Source organism: Pinus tabuliformis, chromosome 8 (assembly GCF_031772625.1).
Source record: "Pinus tabuliformis cultivar Carrire ecotype Pingquan chromosome 8, CPIR1, whole genome shotgun sequence".
In the NCBI taxonomy this organism is placed as follows: domain Eukaryota; kingdom Viridiplantae; phylum Streptophyta; class Pinopsida; order Pinales; family Pinaceae; genus Pinus; species Pinus tabuliformis.
The window spans coordinates 1634990924-1634999642 of record NC_142294.1 but is presented as its reverse complement, the minus strand read 5'-3'; positions in this window follow the sequence as shown (position 1 = coordinate 1634999642).

Genomic DNA, 8719 nt, shown 5'->3' with positions numbered 1-8719 from the left:
AGGTCCAAAGAGGATGAATGTAGATGCTCAGGATGAAAAGAAGTCATGGAAACTTCTAAGTGATAATTCTTGGCCAGCTCAAATAAGTGATGAGTCGAATTGATCTCCTAGGCACTAAGACACTCTATAAGACATCCCCAGTCACAGGCATAGAAAAGACTAAAAATGGCCATAGTCACTCGCACAAGGAAGGCCTGGGAGCAACTGGGAAGATCCAGTTGCTCTCATAGGCCTCCATCCATGTGATTTAGAAGTATGACTGGAAAAAAAAGGATTAAGACCTAGAAAATATCAACAACCATGAGGAATAAGGAACATTGACCCTAGGGGGTAGAATAGGATGATAATAGATGCCCCCTAATGTATGAGGTTAGAAGAAAATATGGTGGACAAAATACATTATGATAAAGCTCAAAGGTCAAAACAAGAGTAAGTAGACAAAGCCAAGAATGTGGATTGGAAGCCTCTGGAGCTAAAGATCATCTATGACGATAACATCCCCAAGACTAGCATACCCATGCTCAGTCATTAGAAGATACTTAACATGGCCACCAAAATAGACACTGCGGATCCATGAGATGAAATGTTAGGACATGACCATGAAAGACATACACAATGGATCCATGTGACTTAATAAATAGAGTATATCCACTAGAAAATACAATCACGAATCTATGTCATAGTATACATCAGTAGGACTATGGACACATGACAGACAAAGAAGTGTCTCAAGATAGTCCTCAAAGTACATGAAGACACATAACTCCAACACATCTAGGGAAGGATTCCATATAAGAGTGAGATATCCTAATCCGGATTTGGACTTAAACATGAATGTAACAAATTACTGATATAACCATAAATATAAAGATGCAGTAGAAATAACAGAATGGAAATAAGACTAGCTCGGGCGATGGTAGCTTATCTCTGAGAAGAAATGTGGTGGAAACATGCCTCTGAATTGTCTTACAATGAGTCTTAAAGGCCTATTTATTGTTGAGAAACAATGGAAAACCCTAAAGATCCAAAACCCTAACCCTAGGAGATGAAGTGCCAAACTATGGGTGCAGTTTGGGTAAATTGGTACATCAATTTCCTGGGGTTGTAACTTTGGGATACGATCTCCATTTGACACACACAATACCTCATTAGAAATATCTATCTGAGAAATACAACTTTTGAGTGACAAAAAATAGTCCTTGTACCCATGTTGCTCCCAGATTTCCCAAATAATGTTGTTTAGGTCCTCAAAACGGCTCTGGAAGTTCAGGACTCGAAAAAATACTAAAAATAGTAAATTATGCTACAATTAAGGAAACTGAAAAATTGAAAGAGATAGTTGTGGGGGTCCAAGTGGGATAGGTGGGTGGCCACCAACATCCACCTGGATCGTTCCTCTCCCCTTAAGAAGTAATGGTCCCCATTGCATTGAGTTCCTCCTTGAGATGAGGAAACTTCTGCTGAACTTGGTCCTTGGTGAGTTGTTTTACAATCCCTGATGTGTCCAATAATGGTGGAAAGCATGGTCAAGGGTGGTCCACATTGAACACTCGGTGCAAGCAAAGGAATGGGTGAATGTTGTGCTCCAAAGCATTGTTTCCCACATCCTTGGTAATGGTGTAAGGACCATATCGGATTGGTCTAAGCTTCTGATGGGCTCTTGTAAGATGTTCTTTCTGCAGATGCAACCAGACTTTGTCTCACACTTGAAACTTGTGTGGTACCTTGATCCAAAATTGATATTGAAACCTCTAAGTCTTCTAATATCGGAAACAAAGTATTGAAGAAAAACACTAAGAATGGTGGAAAACAGAGTTAAACAAAGAATGAAGTCTTGTTGCACCAGAGTCGTCGGATCGGCTAGATCAACGGACAGGATTGAATCGATGATATTGCATCGGGAGAAAGCAAGCATTGTGTTCAGACCTTAGTCGTAAGGGAATTGCGATTACAGTTAGCAATATAACATGGACTGTGGATCGAGCGTGCAGATCAATGGTGGGGATAAATGATCAATATTGCATCGCAATAAACTAAAGGGAGGACTTAACACAGGCGGGAGGCTTTCACCGGACCCGAAGGAGTTATGAAATAAAACAGTGAAGGATTTGAGTTCCGTGGTAAGTGGTATTTTGGGTAGACTTCAAGTGGTAAGTGGTATTTTGGGTAGACTTCAGGTGGTAAGTGGTATTGGATAGGCTCCACCCAATTCCATACACCGACCAACACATAACACACCGCAGGAGAGAGAAAACCGCTTTTTCGGGTGGGTAATCTTCATTCAAGTAGGCCACCCGAAATAACCATCCGTCGTTGGATTAACAATCATAGATCAATGGTCCGGATTAACTACGATCGCAACATGGCCAAAGGAAGGACTTAATGGGGGCTTGATACATTGCGAAATGCAATTTCCGATCATGATATCGCATCGCAGCAATACAAAGGAGCGAGGCATATGCAACATGCGACACACGATATTGATAAGCCCAGACCCGAAAGGATCATAAACATCGTTTCATAGGATATTTGAGTTCCGATAAAATGTTTTTTGTCGATTTTTTCAATGTATTTTATGTATTTCTTTGTATTTCTGATAAAATGAAATAAAGCCCAAATATGTATTATATCGGGGGATTTGTGCGGAGGAAAACCAAATGGTCGATTTCATCGTGCCTGTCAATCCTTCCGTTTCTAAAAGAAATTGTTCTTGTTCCTTAAGCATTTTTAACAAAACATGTCCACACCGAAAAGGGAGGTGAATGGAAAGGGCCGAGAGGCTTAAAAACCACTCTAGCGCAATTGCTCAAAGACAGAGAAGAGGGAAAGAGAACGCAGAAGACAGAGAGCAAGAGGGAGAGCGTGCACTCTTTTAGACTCGAGGATTTCGAGTAAATCCCTGTTGTTTTGTCACTGTTGCATTGAGACTTTGTTCGAGCTCACACTTGTAATATTCTTCTCTTAAAGACATAATATAGAGGTGGAAACTGAAAGCTGGACTAGGAGACATAGCCAGGAAGTTTGGTGAACTCCTTGATTATTTTTTTGTGTTGATGTGTGTGTTTATTATGTTTTATAACTGTTCATTTTCTATATTATTTGCAATCTTTTCGATCTGTTGCACTAAATAATATAGGCATTCCTGCACATTAGTCTGTAATACCTTTTCTTCTTGATTTAATATCCATTTTTGGATCAAGTGTTATCAGAGCATTTGGTTTTGGTTTTGTTAAGGTTAGACAAGCTTGTGCTGGATTTTGAATGCTAACTATATTAAAGCTCAGATTAGGAGAAGGAGAACTTGTTGAGGATAATCTAGAGATTGGAAGAGTCTATTCTCAGAGGAGAATGGCAAAAGAAGCTCCATTGGGATCAGAATCTCAGTTTATAGAAAGTTTTATGACAATTCGAGCTATGGTGGAAGAGATGTATTTGGAGTTTAAGAAGGGTCGAAGTGAAAGCACTTCAACACCTTGTCACTCGGAATCTATCAAGGGTGCGGACACGACTGACCTTCCTAGAAGTCTAAGACATTCTAATGACAAACAAGACAAAATGGAGTGATCTTTCTCTAAATACACCTTTTACAACATGAAAACTACAAGTGTTTAGGCTTACCTTATTCCAAAACGCTGTTGTTGAAGTCCGTTCTTGACGATCCGGATGAGCTCCTCCTTCAAGTCAATTCCTGCAACCACAAACAATCAAACAATTACCAAGCACTTGCATTTCATATAATAAAACATATATTCAACATGCAGACCAAGGAACACATGAAATAACTCATTAACACAAGCTATTGAGAAAAATAAACCAGTTTGTATTAATAACGAAACAAAGAAACTCTTACAACCTGGCCTTGGTGTTGTGCAAGTTCCTCCCAGGGTCCATCAAGGGTTTTCCTCTACTTTGACAAAGCTCACCCTCTCCCAAGTAGAATCAAGTGAAGACAATCTCTCCTCACAAAGGCTCTAATGGAAGACCTAAATCCTGCAGCATTTACCCAAAGAAAATGTATAGTTCCAACCTCCTCTCCTTCTGGCTCAATGCCTTTATTTATAGTGCTGTAAAGAGGTTATTCAGGTCCACTATCAATGGGATCATCCCCCTCTATGGGTGGGATAGTTCCCTTATTGATGGGATAAGTTCCCCCTTAATAGAGATACATGAACCAACTGGAGGCGCATCCATTTCATCAAACCGACCTCTAGAATGTTCTAGAAGTAACCACAAGTAACTTTTTCAAGATAAAACTCGCGCATTTTGCCTTTTACAGAGGGACGCACCTGTCCCTTAACATACAGAGCGTCCATGGACGCAGATTTTGTGAACATGGTCAGCGTCCCCACAGGTAAGGCTAGAGAGAACCTGCGACCCCAGAGATAAACATAGTTTTTACAAGACTTTCTCTCTTCTTTGAGTTTGAGATGGATAACAGAGGCATAAGACTTGCCTAAGAGGGTAGCATGACTGTTGATTTGAGCCATACTAACTGTAAGTAGTCAAGGTGACATTTTTTAGTGTAACAGATTGCCCCCTAAAGTGCGAAGCCTGGAATAGAATAGGGTTTTGTAATTCTAGGAAGGGTGAAGCGCTTTATCATTTCAAGGATTGCCTTGTGGATGGCCTGGTTGGAACCTGCAATTTTCAACACAAAATACATGGATAAGATTATATCATCACTGAGGTAGGCATTCCCATACTCAGATTCAAAACTTTAACTAATGGACTAACTATTCTAATACAGGAATGATCTTGCAGTACATCATTTTTATAGACTTTTGTAGACACAGTATGGACGCAGCCATCTGTTTATGATTAGTCTACATAGATAATGAATACAAAACTCCTCGCAGCCTGGATGGTAGAAACTAGATCCAGGGTCTTCACTTCTACTTCCCGAATTGGCACGATTCTAGCCATGTGATTAAATGATTCGATGTCGAACATGGTAGAAACCACTTGATTACCAGTCAATGATGTAAATTGTTAACAAGCGTGAGAGAAACCACCAGTAATGTCAATGGTTCTCAAAGTACCAAGCACAACCCGTGAAATGTGAATAGATGTTTTGATGTCGAACACTTCACGGAATCCTCTGATCGAAAGTCAATGATGTAAACTGACGTCAAAGGCGAGAAACCTGCCATTGATGCATGCAGACTTCAAGGTACTGTCGATTCCTAAGTCATCTTTCTAGATAATGTGTCGATGTCGATAGAAAGCGACCCGTTGCAGGCAAGCCCGCAACACGAAATCATTGTTCAAGTTGAAGAAATGTTGCTGTAAGGACTGACTCAAGGATGGTCAAATGGACGACAAGTATTTTGCAGATGAAAGTTTTTTCTTGCAGACCTCTTGAACACATAACGACACAACAGATGGCTTGGTGACGTATAACTCAAAGTTAACCCCTGGAACCTGGTTAAAGACTTTCAAAGTGATTTGGTCAACTGTGAGGTAAAAGATTTCCCAACCCAGGTGAATGAAAAGTGTCGTGTTCAAGAGCGGTAATAAAGTTTCTTCTGAGACAAATAGGTTCATTCTTCTCTTTTTTCCCCCACCATTTCTGGCAAGTACCTCTTTATTTTTAACAAGCTTGAGGAGGATAACATATGCTTGATTATAAGCTCATCCTTCGGACGAGTCCAACCTAGTTTAAATTCGAACCCTAGGAAGGAGTGGTTCGTTCCTGTTTGTAATTGAACAGGTCCTCTACTGTAAAAGTTTAACGAGCCCAGTATAGGAGAAACTCGACGTTTTTCAATTTTAGAGAGTCTGAAAAAACTAAAGGAGACTCCACGTTGAACTTTTTCGTATATTTGTGTCCGTCAAGCCCGAAAAAGTATAAAATAATACCTGGGGGAACCGCTTGATCTTGCGACCAAGGAGTACATTCATATAGGTGCCGCATGTACTGAAGAAGAAATCCAAACTTACAAGGCCCTATTCCAAGAATTCCGCGACGTGTTTGCCTGGTCTTACGAAGAAATGCCGGGAATTGATCCTGCCATTGTTGTTCATGAAATCAAAACCTACCCGGATGCTAAACCCATTCGGCAACGGTTGCGTCAGATTCACCCTCGAAAAGCGGCTGCGATTAAAGCAGAAGTCGAAAAGCTGTTGAAAGCAGGTTTCATTTATCCGATCCCGTTAACGGATTGGGTATCGAATATTGTTCCCGTCAATAAAAAACAAGGAACAATAAGAATCTGTATCGACTATAGGGATATCAATCGAGCTTGTCCAAAAGACAACTATCCTACGCCTTATATCGATCAAATCATTGATGATTGTGCCGGAAGTGAGATGTTTTCCTTCATGGATGGTTTCTCAGGCTATAATCAAATCAATATTCTACCTGCCGATCAACCAAAAACGGCATTCATTTGTCCATGGGGGACATTTGCTTATTGCAAATTACCTTTTGGACTTAAGAATGCCGGGGCCACTTTTCAACGGGCGATGTCTTATGCATTTCATGACATCAAGCACATTGTGCAACCCTATCTCGATGATTTGCCTGCTCATTCTTTACAATGAGCTGATCACCTTGTCCACCTACGAGCAATCTTTATGAGGTGTAGGCATTATCGAATTCGGTTGAATCCCCACAAGTGTGTTTTCTGTATAGAAACAGGTCGATTGCTGGGATTTGTTGTTTCAAAAGCCGGCATTCGCGTCGATCCCTCGAAAGTCGAGGCTATCATCAAATTGCCTCCTCCTTCGAGTTTGCGCCAACTCCAAAGTTTGCAAGGGAAAGCGAACTTTTTACGCCGATTCATCCCAAACTACGCCGAGGTCACTAAAGGTTTTACACGGTTGTTGAAACAGAACGCACAATTCTTTTGGGACGAGATTGCCCAACAATCTTTTGATGCACTAAAACACGCGTTGACCCATGCACCGTTATTGCATCCTCCCAACTACAACCAGGACTACTTCTTATACCTCGCAGCTTCGCATTCCACCATTGGAATGGTGTTAGTTCAAGAAGATGAATTCAACGCAGAGCATGTGATATATTATCTTAGTAGAACCTTAAATCCCACTGAGTTAAAATATTCGCATGTGGAGAAATTGGCCCTGGCAGCCGTTCAAGCTGTCCAGCGTTTTCGTCACTACATTCTTCTCCGCAAGACTACAGTTATTTCGGATTGCAACCCTATGATTTATATTTTGACAAAACAACTGCTAGGGGGCAAGTACTCTAAATGGATTGTTATCCTGCAAGAGTTCGACTTGGAGTTCGAGAAGTCCAAGTCTAAGAAATCTTTAGTTTTTGCGGAATTGATGTGTGATTTCCCGAGTGCTGACACAGAGACTGTGGCAGAGGAGTCCATTGTGGACGAATCTTTGTTTCTTATTAGCACTTTAGATCCGTGGTATGGGGATATAATCATCTATCTCCAAACCCAAACCTTTCGGCCTGAAGCTTCCAAGGAAGACCGTCAAAAAATTCGGTTTCGATCCCAGCAATACAGAATTATTGGAGATACACTTTATCGCCGGGGGGCAGACTTAGTTTTTCGACGTTGTTTAACTCACGAAGAGGCTGAGAGAGTTTTGAATGATTGTCACTCTGGAGCATGTGGCGGTCATATGTCTGGGTATGCCACAGCTCAGAAGGTGTTGCGCGCTGGCTATTTCTGGCCGTCTATGTTTAAAGATTGTATCCTTGCTGTCAGAACATGCCACAACTGTCAAGTGTTTGATCGAAAGATGCGCGCTCCACTTGCTCCTCTCCACCCTATAATTGCCGCTGGTCCATTCGCCAAATGGGGCATTGACTTTATTACTTGTAACCCTCACTCGGCCGGGGGGCATGCGTATATCATCCTCGCGGTTGATTATTTTACAAAATGGGCCGAGGCGATGCCTACATTCGACGCAAGCGGCAAGACAGCTGCAGTTTTCGTATTCAATCATATCATAACTAGGTTTGGTGTCCCACAAGCAATCATTACTGACCATGGGAGCCATTTTCGAAACGTCATGATGACTGAGCTTACAAGCCAGCTTGGTTTGCGCCACGATAGCTCTACTCCTTATTATCCGCAAGCCAACGGTTTGGTTGAGTCAATCAACAAAGTTCTAGTCATCATGATTCGACGGATCATTGGTATCCATCGAACGAATTGGCATAACATGTTATTTTCGGCGCTATGGGCATATCGAACTTCAGTGAAAAATTCAACAGGTTTCACCCCTTTCCAGCTAGTTTATGGCTTAGAAGCTGTGTTACCTATTGAATGCGAAATCCCATCACTTCAAATGGCTGTCGAATTACTTCCAGCTACTTCCGAAGAGGAGAAACGGTTATTATACTTGGCTAAATTAGATGAGACTCGACGTGACGCTACTTTAGCTATCGAGACTCACGCGAAACGAATGAAAGCTCAGTACGATAAAAATGTAACCCCTCGAAGTTTTTCGGAAGGAGACCTAGTACTATTATATGATCAAGCTAACGATAAGTTAGGTGCCGGAAAATTCGTTCCCATGTGGCATGGGCCCTACATTGTAAAGCGAAAGTTAGCAAAAGGGGCTTATGAGTTAGTTGATTTTGATGGGGACTCTTTGGGTAAACCCAGAAATGGACTTTACCTAAAGAGGTATTATGCTTAAAATGATGGGTATGGAGAAATTTTTAGATAGGTTAGATTTTCTTTCTAGCTAGCAAGTGTGTTAGTTTAGTCAGTGTGCTTAGCTTAGCAAG